Source organism: Asterias amurensis, chromosome 4, assembly GCF_032118995.1.
Source record: "Asterias amurensis chromosome 4, ASM3211899v1".
In the NCBI taxonomy this organism is placed as follows: Eukaryota; Metazoa; Echinodermata; class Asteroidea; order Forcipulatida; family Asteriidae; genus Asterias; species Asterias amurensis.
Genome location: NC_092651.1, coordinates 14,799,887 through 14,812,853, shown reverse-complemented (window position 1 = coordinate 14,812,853; position 12,967 = coordinate 14,799,887). Strand labels below are relative to the sequence as shown.

Here is a 12,967-nt window from a genome sequence, read left to right as displayed (position 1 = left end):
TTTACTGTAATGTGTAGCGCCGTTATGTGCCATGATGAACCTACCTATTAAGGCAGAACAACGCCCCCCCCCCACCCCCGCTATTAAGGAAATGTCACATGACATTGATGAAAAATCACATGACATACCCAATTACATGACATACACAATTAGGCAGAAGCCCATCAACAACCCCCCCCCCCCCCCCGGCTAGGAAAATGTCACATGACATACCCAATAAGCCTCAAGTGCCACCCTGCCCCCCTAATAACAAAATGTCACATGACATGCACCCCCAGCGCCCCCCCCAGAGAAATGTCACATATGACATACCTAATAAGGCAAAAGCCCCCCCACCCCCCTCATTAAGGAAATGCCACATGACATACCCTTAGACAGAAGTGCACCCCCAGCTTATACAGAAATGTCACATGACATACCTAATTAGCCAGAAGTGCGGCCCCCCCCCCTCCCTGCTATTAAGAAAATGTGACATGAATGCACTCCCCCTGCCAAATACCTAATCAGGCAAAAGTGCACCCCCAGCCCCACCTCCTATTAAAGAAATGTCACATGACATATCTAATTAGGCAGTGCAACCCCCCCCCCCACCGCTGTTAAGGATGTCACATGACATACATGTACCTATTAGCCAGCCCGTCCCCATCTCCCGCCCCCCCCCCCCTCCATTAAAGAAATTTCACAGACAACCCTATAGGCAGAAGTACCCCCCTCCTAAAATGGCCAGAAGACTGCACCCCCTTGCTATTAAGGATGTCACATTAAATACCTGATTAGCCAGAAGTGCACCCCCCAATATTAACATATTAAGGAAATGTCACATGACATAGGCAGAAGTGCATCCCCCACCCAGGCCCGCCCCCTACTAACAAAAATGTCTTAAGACATACCTAATCTAATTAGGCTGAAGTCCAACACCCCCCTCCCCCCGCTAATAAGGACATGTCAGATTACATACCCTTAGGCAGAACATTTAGGAAATGTCACATGACCCACTAATTAGCCAGGAGTGCAACCCCCCCTCCCCGCTATTAAAAACATGTCAAATACCTAATTAACCAGAAGTGCACCCCCCCCCAGTAAGGAAATGTCACATGACATATACCTAATTAGCCATAAGTGCCCCCCCTCCCATGTAAGGAAATGTCATATAACATATACCAAATAAGGCAGAAGTGCAACCCCCAGCCCCTATTAAAAAATGTCACATGACATACCTAATAAGGCAGAAGGTACCCCTAGTAAGGAAATGTCACATGACATATACCTAATAAGGCAGAAGTGCACCCCCAGCCCCCTTATTAAACAAATGTCACATGACAACCTAATAAGTCAGAACAACGCCCCCACCCACGCTATTAAGGAAATGTCACATGACATTTATAATAATATCACATGCAGACCTAATTATATGACATACCTAATTCGCCTCAAGTGCAACCCCCCCCCCCCTAAAACAAAATGTCACATGACAAGTGGAGCGCCCCCCAGAGAAATGTCACACAACATACCTACAAATGTAAGGCAGAAGACCCGGCCCCCACCCCCCCCCCCTACTAAGGAAATGTCACATGACCTACCCTTAGGCAGAAGTCCACCCTCAAGTTCTCAGCCACTTGACTGTGAACGTGAACAACACAACATTTAAGCCATCTCAAACAGTGCGAAATTTAGGCGTCTTTTTCGACAGCTCAATGACAATGAGCACACACGTCACACGTACATGCAAGTCCATCAACTATCACATCAGAAACATCTCCAAAATACGCAAATATATTGACACAAACACATGCCACGCTGCTGCCAGAGCCCTTGTGTTGTCTAGACTGGATTATTGTAACTCTCTCCTCAATGGTATTAAGCAAGCTGACATTGACCGTCTACAAAGGCTCCAAAACAATGCTGCTCGTATCATTTTCTTGCAACCCAAATACACACACGCATCCACTCTTCTCAAACAATTACACTGGTTACCAGTTAAACAATGCATCACCTTCAAAACATCAGTGAACATGCACAAAGCACTCTCCAACGTACTTCCACAATACCTTGCAGAGTCGCTAAATTTCAACAAACCTGGCCGGAGTGGGCTCCGCTCCGGCCAGAATCTTACAATCCCTCGCACACACAAAATGGCAGGGGACCGGTCCTTTTCAGTCGCTGGTCCCCGGTGCTGGAACGCCCTACCAAGTCATATTCGGAACACCAACACACTCCAGACATTCAAGAGTAAATTAAAAACACATCTATTCTCATAATCATCTTTTCCGTAGCACTCTTCCAGCGCATTGAATTTTGTAAAATGCGCTTTATAAGTCTCATTTATTATTATTATTATTATTAATACGGAAATGTCACATGACATACCTAATAAGGCAAAAGTGCACCCCCAGCACCACCCCCTATTAAAGAATACCCTCCGCCCCCCGCTATTAAAGTCACATGACTTGCCAGAGCTTTACCCCCCCCCCCATTAAGGAAATGTCACATGACACAGGCAGAAGTGCGTCCCCAAAGCCCCACCCCCCCTATTAAAGAAATGTCACATGACATACCTAATTAGGCAGTAGTCCAACACCCCCCCCCGCCCCGCCATAAGGTAACGTCACTAACGACATAGCCAGAAGTGCACCCCCCCCCCTTTATTAAGGGAATGTCACAGGACATAGCTAACTAGGAAGAAGTAACCCCCCCCCCCGGCTAATACATATTGGCCAGAAGTGCCCCGCCCCCTCCCCAGCTGTTACGGAATTTTCACATGACACACCTAATCAGCCAGAAGTGAACCTCCCCCCCCCCACCACCCCTATTATTATTATTATCTATATCAGTTTTTTGTAAATGAGATATAGGCCTACCGGTTCATAATAATTATTACGATTAATGCTTACTCGGTAGTGATATTCCTGGTAATTATTATAACTTTGTGTTCCTGCATTTTCCTGTCTTTTCAAAGCCCCTTCGTAATTAATTGTCATTGCTAACAAGTATTGGTATATTTTGAAATTGCTTGCGCCCGAACACTAAAACAAATTATTTAGATCTAAAAAGAACACAATTAGAAGGGCCAAATATAAATAAATGACTTTGTGTCTCGGTTTCTGTTCACAGTGTTTGGGCTTATTATTGTTGCTTTCTTCGGAAAAGAAAAAGGTTTTTAAAAGAGGGAATTTATACTATTGTTTATGTTTGTTCGTGTTCTGTTTTAGCTCAATTATCTTTGATGTAATATAATTTTACAATAGCCAAGAGGTAACAAGAGATGAATAAGCCCCATTCGTTGTCAGAGTGCCACTTTAGGCCAAAAGTCATGCGCAAAACTGGGTTATCATAATTATTTCCATGCCCTCAAATTCTTTTTAATAAATATTGTTTTGGGGTCATGCAATTAACTGTGTCGCTACGGGCCTATAACAATTTATCACAACCTGGGTGCTACATGTATGTGCTTCAGCTTTTGAGGAGACGTGAAAAATATAGGCTTTGAGGTTGGTCCTATTTGGCTTGGGAAGTGAAAAGTGATCATACTTGCACCGGTTTAGGAAAAAACACATTATTTGTCTGTGTTTTTTCCAGGGTATGGCCTAATAAGCAAAAATTTCAAAAAGCTGACCTGCCAAAAATTGAAAAGAAATCAGATGTTTTATTAGTTGTACGAAAGTATATTTGATTGGTTTTCAAGAGGTACAGATACCTAAAATAGTTTTTAAAATAATTTTTGAATATTAATTAGCACAAGCATTTGGTGCGGCTATGAATCTATCTATGAGCACCTTTTAGAGCTTTTTGGCGCCCTCCCGTGTTAACAAACTGAGATGCAAAACACTGGGTTGAACTTTACCCTAAATGCATATTCATGAATATGCAAATCACACTGTTTATTTGGGAAATAGTGTGAACACAGGGTAAGAAAACCTCCATTCATGATCCAACCATTAAAAGGTGTCAGTAGACAGTTTACCCAAAGCAGTAACGCTACAAAATATGACGGGGTTGAACTTTAGAAACATTTAATACAGAAAATAGTATTGGCTAAAAAATAAACACAACATTACGACTGCAAGAGATCACAACTTGCGTATGCGTATTTTAATGACAACCATTCGTGGTTTAGCTTCATACGTCGTGTTGGTTATATGCCTCGTTTTGTCACATACCTACTTGTGTTGAGAACCTTCAAAACAAGTCATAAAAAAACACTTCTTTTGATCATGCAAACACCAAAATTATTACTGTAAATGGAAATATAATAAGTCAATATGTATTTACCTGTGTCTAAGGTCTGTATGGTCGAGGAAAAATCACCAATTCATAGCAAAGGTCTTCCGTAAATCTTTGTATGATTAGTGTACACTTGTCACGGTGGAAAAAAAAACAGTAACTGGCTGCAACACAGCGCCCTCAAGAGGCGCCCTTTGCGCGGCACCCCGTTAAATGATTAGATTAGTTTATTTAGTGCTGTTTACATAAGTGTAGTGTAAGTTATTTTAGATTAGTGTATTGAAGTTTAACTTAGTTAAAAATATTGTGAAAATTAAAGGAATTTTTATTTTGATTTTTAATTTGATTTTTAATCTGATTTTATTTAATTTAATTCAATTCAACTAAATTTAGATTAAATGTCTAGTTTACTGTAATGTGTAGTGCAGTTTTGTGCCATGATGGATGTAGTGATGCAGTTTTATGACTAACCTAATAAGGCAGCCCAGGTCAAAATTCCAGTTGAACCTAGTTAACTGGGGTCAACTGGTTCAACTGGAAAGTGACCAAACTCGTCCATTTTCCATATTAACCAACTGGTTTTGACTAGGTTTAACCGTGTTCAACTAAGTTGAAATTATAAACCAGTTGGTCTCTGTCCATTTTCCATATTAAACCAACTGGTTTTAACTGTGTTTAACTAGTTTATTAACTGGTTTCAACTAGTTCCAGTTAAACCCAGTTTAACTAGGTTCAACTGGAATTTCAACCTGGGAGAAGAACAATGCCCCCCCCACCCCTGCTATTAAGGAAATGTCACATGACATTGGTTAAAAATGACATGACATACCTAATTACATGACATGTACATAATTAGGCAGAAGCCCATCAACCCCCCCCCCCCTCCGCTAGGAAAATGTCACATGACATACCCAAGTAGCCAGCTCAAGTGCCACCTGCCCCCCCCCCATAATAACAAAATGTCACATGACAAGTAGACCCCCAGCGACCCACAGAAAAATGTCACATATGACATACCTGAAGTCCCCCCCCCCCACCCCCGCTATTAAGAAAATGTGACATGACATAATTAGCCGGAAGGGCACCCCCCCCCCCCCAATGCCATAGATATACCTAACTAGGCAAAAGTGCACCCCCAAGCCCGACCCCCTATTAAAGAAATGTCACACGAAATATCTAATTAGCCAGAAGTGCCCCCCCCCCCATGTATGGAAATGTCACACGACTAGACCTTATAAGGCAGAAGTGCACACCCAGCCCCCTATTAAACAAATGTCACATGACATACCTAATAAGGCAGAGAACAACGCCCCCACCCCCGCTATTAAGGAAATGTCACATGACATTTATGAAAACATGTCACATGGAGACCTAATTATATGACATACCTAATTAGCCTTAAGTGCACCCCCCCCCCCAATAACAAAATGCCACATGACAAGTGCAGCGCCCCCCCCCTGCAGAGAAATTGTCACATGACATACCTAATGAGGCAGAAGTCCTTGCCCCCCAACACCCCACTCCCTACTATGGAAATGTCACATGACATATACCTACATGTAATTAGCCAGAAGTGCCCCCCCCCATGTATGGAAATGTCACATGACATATACCTAATAAGGCAGAAATGCACACCCAGCCCCCCATTAAACAAATGTCACATATGACATACCTAATAAGGCAGAGAACAACGCCTCCAGCCCCGCTATTAAGGAAATGTCACATGACATTTATAAAAACATGTCACATGCAGACCTAATTATATGACATACCTAATTAGCCTTAAGTGCAACCCCCCCCCCCCCACAATAACAAAATGCCACATGACAAGTGCAGCGCCCCCCCCCCCCCCTGCAGAGAAATTGAGAAAAGGTGCAAGTCACCAGTAGAGCCTTTAGCCCTGGTAGGACGTCAGTCAGTGCCACTGCACTGACGTATAAAGGTAAAAAGGTTCTTTACAATGTGAACACAAGTTTGACTACAATTTACTTTATTTTTCACCTGATTTGAGAAGCTGAAATTCTGTTCATATATTCATAGTGTCCCTCACTATATTCTCAACGGTTCACTGCTATAATAGATGTTAAATTTTAATAAGATGTTAAATTTTAATAAGAGTTCACAGCTAACAAATATATCCATGGAAGAAATTATATCCGAAAAAATGCTTTGCTGCGCTCATGAAGTCTTAGCACAAGATGCAATGCTCGTAGCCCTGGTAGGACGTCAGTCAGTGCCACTGCACTGATGTCCTGGGTATAAAGGTTCTCTACAATGCAAACACAAGTTTGACAACAATTTTCTTTATTTTTTACCTGATTTGAGAAGCTGAAATTTCGTTCATATATTCATGATGTCCCTAACTATATTCTAAACGAGTTTACAGCTAACAAGGTGTTGATCATCGTATACCAATTGATAGTGTGAGCCCAAGTGCGCATGGCTTTAGAGTGCAGCGCATTGTCTTGCCGCTATTCGCCGTCAACTGGGTAGGTGCCATCAAATCGCCTTCAACTCCTCCAATACACATTTAAAATCCAGGAGGCATAGAACTGGAAAGCACTACACCTCAAATAGAATTTTTTTAAGTTTCAGGTTGAATTTCGGTTACAAAGTGAGTTTTTTCTTTAAAAATATTTATAAGCAGCAAAGCCGTCTGCCGCCATCTTGCTTTTTTCACATGGCTTCTTCTTGCCATATCGACGGACAACAGAGGGCGCTTTCCTGCATGCGTATGTTTTTTTCCTAGAACAGATGTGGCCACTTAGCATGCGCCAATTGAACGGCCTCATCTGTCCTGGGAAAAAGATACGCTTCCAGCACATGGAGTCTTGGCACAAGCAGCTATGCTCGGTATACTATGTACTGTAGTGCTGGGCGAATAGTGAATTTTTGTTATTCGGATACCGCTGGCCAACTATCCGAAATTAACCGGATATTCGAATAGTTTTTTTTTGCCGCTAGAGGGCGCTATTTAAAAAAAATAAAATTAAAAAAAAATTAAAAATTTTTTTTTTTTGCCGCTAGAGGGCGCTGTTCGTTTGTGAATGAGATCTTATGGGCGGATTGATATTAGTTTTAGACAGTGTCACTCGGTTCATTCATAAAAATGACCGGATCTAATTTAAAGATGGCGATTTGCTTTTTCTTTTGATCGTGATTGACTCTACGTGAAGGAAAACTTTTGTAATCTTTGAACAAATTACGTCAGAAATGTCATTGTTTTAACTCTTCACGGAGGTGAGCATAGTTAAATACTTAATATATGCTGTTTTATGCTGTCTTAATAGAAGTTTCATAAGGATTCAGACAAAATATTCATATCAGTTGTCGCCCGACGTCCGCGGATATTCGGATATTAAAGAATATCCGGTTACTCGGTTGTAATTACAGAATTATCCGGTTTGTAAATAGGTATTCGCGCCCTATGCGGATATCCGGTTAAGAAAAAAAAGGCATTCGCGGTTACGGATAGGAAAACCTATTCGCCATTAACCGGATATTCGAATAATTCGCCCAGGCCTAATGTACTGCGCTTTGTGTAAATTGCTCGCTGACTATTATCCATCTGCTTAGTGGGTGGTTGATGCAAGTTGATGGCGCCGCCAGTGATCAGTGCAAGAAAGTGTTTACACGGAAGTTAGTGCACGACGTGGGATTGGAACACGCTAATTTCAATTTTCTTTGCACAAAATATTAACACCAAAGGAGAAAATTCAACAACTTTAAATAATGCGATCTTTGAGTTCCAACTACAAGGAACATGTGAGTAAAAGTTCAGACTCCCGAGTTGGGTAGAATTATTTTTAACAGATTTTTGAAAACTTTTCGCAATGGTACGAGACCTTTATAACCTGGACTCCGTCGCGTTGCCTGCAACTGAGGAGTCCAACCTTGGCTACAATGCTCGGTATCGCATAGTTCTGCGCTTTGTGTAAATTGCTCACCGACTATTATCCATCTGCTTAGTGTTTGATTAACGCAGGTTGACAGCGATTTGGCTGCAAATAGTAGGCCGCCAGTGATCAGTGCAAGAAAGTGTTTACACGGAAGTTAGTGCACGACGTGGGATCGAAACACGCTAATTTTAATTTTCTTTTCACAAAATATTATTATTAATACCAAAGGAGAAAATTCAACAATTTTAATAAATGCGATCTTTGAGTTCCAACTACAAGGAACATGCGAGTAAAAGTTCAGACTCCCAAGTTAGATAGAAATATTTTTCACAGATTTTTAAAAAATGTTTGCAATGGTACGGGACGTTTATACCCTGGACTCCGTCGCGTTGCCTGCAACGGAGGAGTCCAACCTGGGCTACGGAGCCTTAAGGCTTATGTCATGTTTTTTCTAAGTTTTGGTCACTGGAGAGGAGACTCTTTGCTTGGCAAATGAAAAACATCGCGCACAGAGAGGTAAAAGATTTGCCACGATTTTAGGGACACCACGGAAACAGGACCTCCTACGATGCGACTCTATGAACAAATTATCACGAAATAGATGCTGCATAAAAACCCATTCACTTCGTTAACGTTAGAGAACTTTCAAAACAAATCATCAAAAACACTTCTTTGATCATCCAAACACCAAAATTATCACTGTAAATGGAAATAAAATAAGTCAATTTGTATTTACCTGTGTCCAAGGTCTGTAGGGTCGAGGAAAAATCACCAATTCATAGCAAAGGTGTTCCGATGACTTGTGTTCACTTGTCACGGTAACTGGCTGCAACACAGGTAACTGGCTGCAACACAGCGCCCTCAAGAGGCGAGAATCCAAGAAAGAAAACCAAATTAATAAGTTTCAAAATTTAATTATAGACTAGCAGGATGCCGCGCTTCGCGCGGCACCCTGCTAAATGATTAGATTAGTTTATTTAGTGCTGTTTACATTAAGTATAGTGTAAGTTATTATTTTAGATTAGTGTATTGTAGTTTAACTTATTTAAAAATATTGTGAAAATAATTTAAAGTAATATTTAATTTGATTTTTAATTTGATTTTATTTAATTTAATTCAATTCAACTAAATATAGATTAAATGTCTAGTTTACTGTAATGTGTGGTGCAGTTTTGTGCCATGATGAATGTAGTGATGCAGTTTTACGATTACCTAATAAGGAAGAGAACAACGCCCCCACCCCCCCCCCCCCACCCCCGCTATTAAGGAAATGTCACATGACATTTATGAAACATGTCACATGCAGACCTAATTATGACGTACCTAGCCTCAAGTGCAACCCCCCCTTAATAACAAAATGTCACATGACAAGTGCAGCACCCCCCCTGCAGAGAAATTGTCACATGACATACCTAATAAGGCAGAAGTCCTTGCCCCCCACCCCACCCCCTACTAAGGAAATGTCACATGACATACCTAATTAGCCAGAAGTGCCCCCCTCCCATGTATGGAAATGTCACGACATATACCTAATTAGCCAGAAGTGCCCCCATGTATGGAAATGTCACATGACATATACCTAATAAGGCAGAAGTGCAAACCCAGCCCCCCTATTAAACAAATGTCACATGACATACCTAATAAGGCAGAGAACAACGCCCCAACCCCCGCTATTAAGGAAATGTCACATGACATTTATGAAAACATGTCACATGCAGACCTAATTATATGACAAACCTAATTAGTCTCAAGTGCAACCCCCCCTAATAACAAAATGTCACATGACAAGCGCAGCGCCCCCCCCCCTGCAGAGAAATTGTCACATGACATACCTAATAAGGCAGAAGGCCTTGTTCCCCACCCCACCCCTATTAAGGAAATGTCACATGACATACCCTCAGGCAGAAATGCACCCCCCAGCTTGTACGGAAATGTCACATGACATACCTAATTAGGCAAAAGTGCACCCCCAGCACCACCCGCTATTAAAATGTCACATAATGTCACATGACATACCTAATTAGGCAGAGGTTCACCCCCCCCCCCCCCTATTAAGGAAATGTCACATGACATAGGCAGAAATGCATCCCCAAAGCCCCACCCACCCTATTAAAGAAATGTCACATGACATACCTAATTAGGCAGTAGTCCAACACCCCCCCCCCCCGCCCCGCTATTAAGGTAATGTCACTTGACATAGCCAGAAGTGCACCCCCATTAAGGAAGTGTCACAGGACATAGCTAACTAGGAAGAAGTACCCCCCCCCCCCCCTATTAAGGAAATGCCACATGACATACCTAATTAGCCAGAAGTGCACCCCAGCTATTTAGCAAATGTCACATACACATATAGGCAGAAGTGCACCCCCCCCCCCCCCATTAAAGAGATGTCACATGACACACCTAAATAGGCAGAAGTGCACCACCCAAGCCTGATTGTTCCCATCCATCCCAGACTCAGAGACAATAAAGCAAAAATTCACAAAGTAAACAGTTTGTATCTTCATATGTTTTATTTGTATACAAAATCAAGGCAAACTTTTAAACAATATTTTAGAGTAAACAAACATAATAGGATAAAAACGTCTCAAAATAGTAACAAATTAGGTAATGTTATAAAAACAAACAAACAAACAAACAAACAAACAAACAAACAAACAAACAAACAAACAAACAAACAAACAAACAAACAGACAAACAGACAGACAGACAGACAGACAGACAAACAGACTAACAGACAAACAGACAAAACAGACAAAACAGACAAACAGACAAAACAGACAAACAGACAAACAGACAAACAGACAAACAGACAGACAGACAGACAGACAGACAGACAGACAGACAGACAGACAGACAGACAGACAGACAGACAGACAGACAGACAGACAGACAGACAGACAGACAGACAGACAGACAGACAGACAGACAGACAGACAGACAGACAGACAGACAGACAGACAGACAGACAGACAGACAGACAGACAGACAGACAGACAGACAGACAGACAGACAGACAGACAGACAGACAGACAGACAGACAGACAGACAAACAAACAAACAAACCATCAAACCATCAAACAAACAAACAAATCCTCTTAGAAGCCAATGAACACATAGAAAACAACACAAGCACAAAGATACAAGAACAAACACACTGAGTAAGCAGAGAGCCATGAGTAAGCACAGCCATGAGCAAGCAGAGAGCCATGAGTAAGCAGAGAGCCATGAGTAAGCACAGCCATGAGCAAGCAGAGACCCATGAGTAAGCACAGCCATAAGCAAGCAGAGAGCCATGAGTAAGCAGAGAACCATGAGTAAGCACAGCCATGAGAAAGCAGAGAGCCATGAGTAAGCAGAGAGCCATGAGTAAGCACAGCCATGAGCAAGCAGAGAGCCATGAGTAAGCACAGCCATGAGTAAGCAGAGAGCCACGAATAAGCAGAGAGCCATGAGTAAGCAGAGAACCATGAGTAAGTACAGCCATGAGTAAGCAGAGAGCCATGAGTAAGCACAGCCATGAGCCATGAGTAAGCACAGCCATGAGTAAGCAGAGAGTCATGAGTATAAGCAGAGCCATGAGTAAGCATGGCCATGAGTAAGCACAGCCATGAGCAAGCAGCGAGCCATGAGTAAGCACAGCCATGAGTAAGCAGAGAGCCACGAGTAAGCAGAGAGCCATGAGTGAGCAGAGAGCCATGAGTAAGCAGATAGTCATGAGTATAAGCATAGCCAAGAGTAAGCACAGCCATGAGCAAACAGAGAGCCATGAGTAAGCAGAGAGCCATGAGTAAGCAGAGAGCCATGAGTAAGCAGAGAGCCATGAGTTAAGTACAGCCATGAGTAAGCAGAGAGCCATGAGTAAGCAGAGAGCCATGAGTAAGAAGAGAGCCATGAGTAAGCAGAGAGCCATGAGTAAGCCTTTAATAATAAGTTATTGCATTAGGAATCAAACTAGCATGCAACTTTTAGTTGCAACGTGATTGTTTGTAGGTTTATATTCATCTATTGACATTCAATAATGGAAGCTTATAATTGTTGATTACTGCAGAACAAGGGCCAGCTTTGGTGTTTTTCCCCATAAGTTTCCTAGAAACTGATCTGAAAAGATCCTGAAACATTTTATGCTGCTATTTCTCTCACCTGGTTAAGAGAGATTTTTAGAAAAACATGTTGTTGAAGATATGCTGTTATATACTATTACTACTACTACTTCTAATATTTAAACATTTACTGATAAATTATTTCTATCGACTGCTACTTATCTACTTCTACTTCTAATATTTACTGAAAAACTATCCTAGTACTATCTTAAACTACTTTAATGTTATATACTGGCATAATTAACTATTCTAATACCATTCTACTGCTACTTATTTACTTCTGCTTCTAATATTACTGAAAAACTATCCTAGAAAAACTATCCTAGTACAACATTAAACTACTCTAATGTAATATACTGGCATAGTCAAATATTGTACTACCATTATAAAGCCAATTTCACAAACGCTAGAATTAATCATACCTCGTAAAAGGACGAGTTAATCATTCTTACTTAGGATGGGTTCAATGCGTCCGAACGTCTTCGGATACGGAATTTAACTTGTCGTAAGTCTTAATCCTCAAAAAGGCAGAGTTTTGTGAAATTGACGACTATTGTAGGCCTAAACTTAACTATTTTTACTTTGCTGAGAAATAAAGTAATCTGAAATGTCATCTTCAAGAACATCTTTTCAGATCTTCAGTCTTGCCAGGTGAGAGAAATCATAACTTTTGTGATGCAGTTCTGCAATTTTGTCACAGGTTGTGGTCTAATTTTTTGGGTCATGTCAAACAGTTTGAGGATC

General features: G+C 41.4%; 1 protein-coding gene across 9 annotated transcripts in view; it reads right to left on the bottom strand.

Annotated features, from left to right (window-relative positions):
• LOC139936720 (uncharacterized) overlaps positions 1 to 8,960 on the bottom strand; it is a 95,047-nt gene extending 86,087 nt beyond the window's left edge. For 7 of the 9 annotated variants that reach the window (XM_071931609.1, XM_071931606.1, XM_071931608.1 and 4 more), the window contains exon 1: positions 8,857 to 8,957. The gene's annotated coding sequence lies outside the window, so the exon portion shown is untranslated. Of the gene's footprint in view, positions 1 to 4,269; positions 4,576 to 8,856 lie in introns of those variants that run through there. The other 2 variants (XM_071931613.1, XM_071931615.1) reach the window with 2 other exon arrangements.
• Positions 8,961 to 12,967: the final 4,007 nt, after the last annotated feature.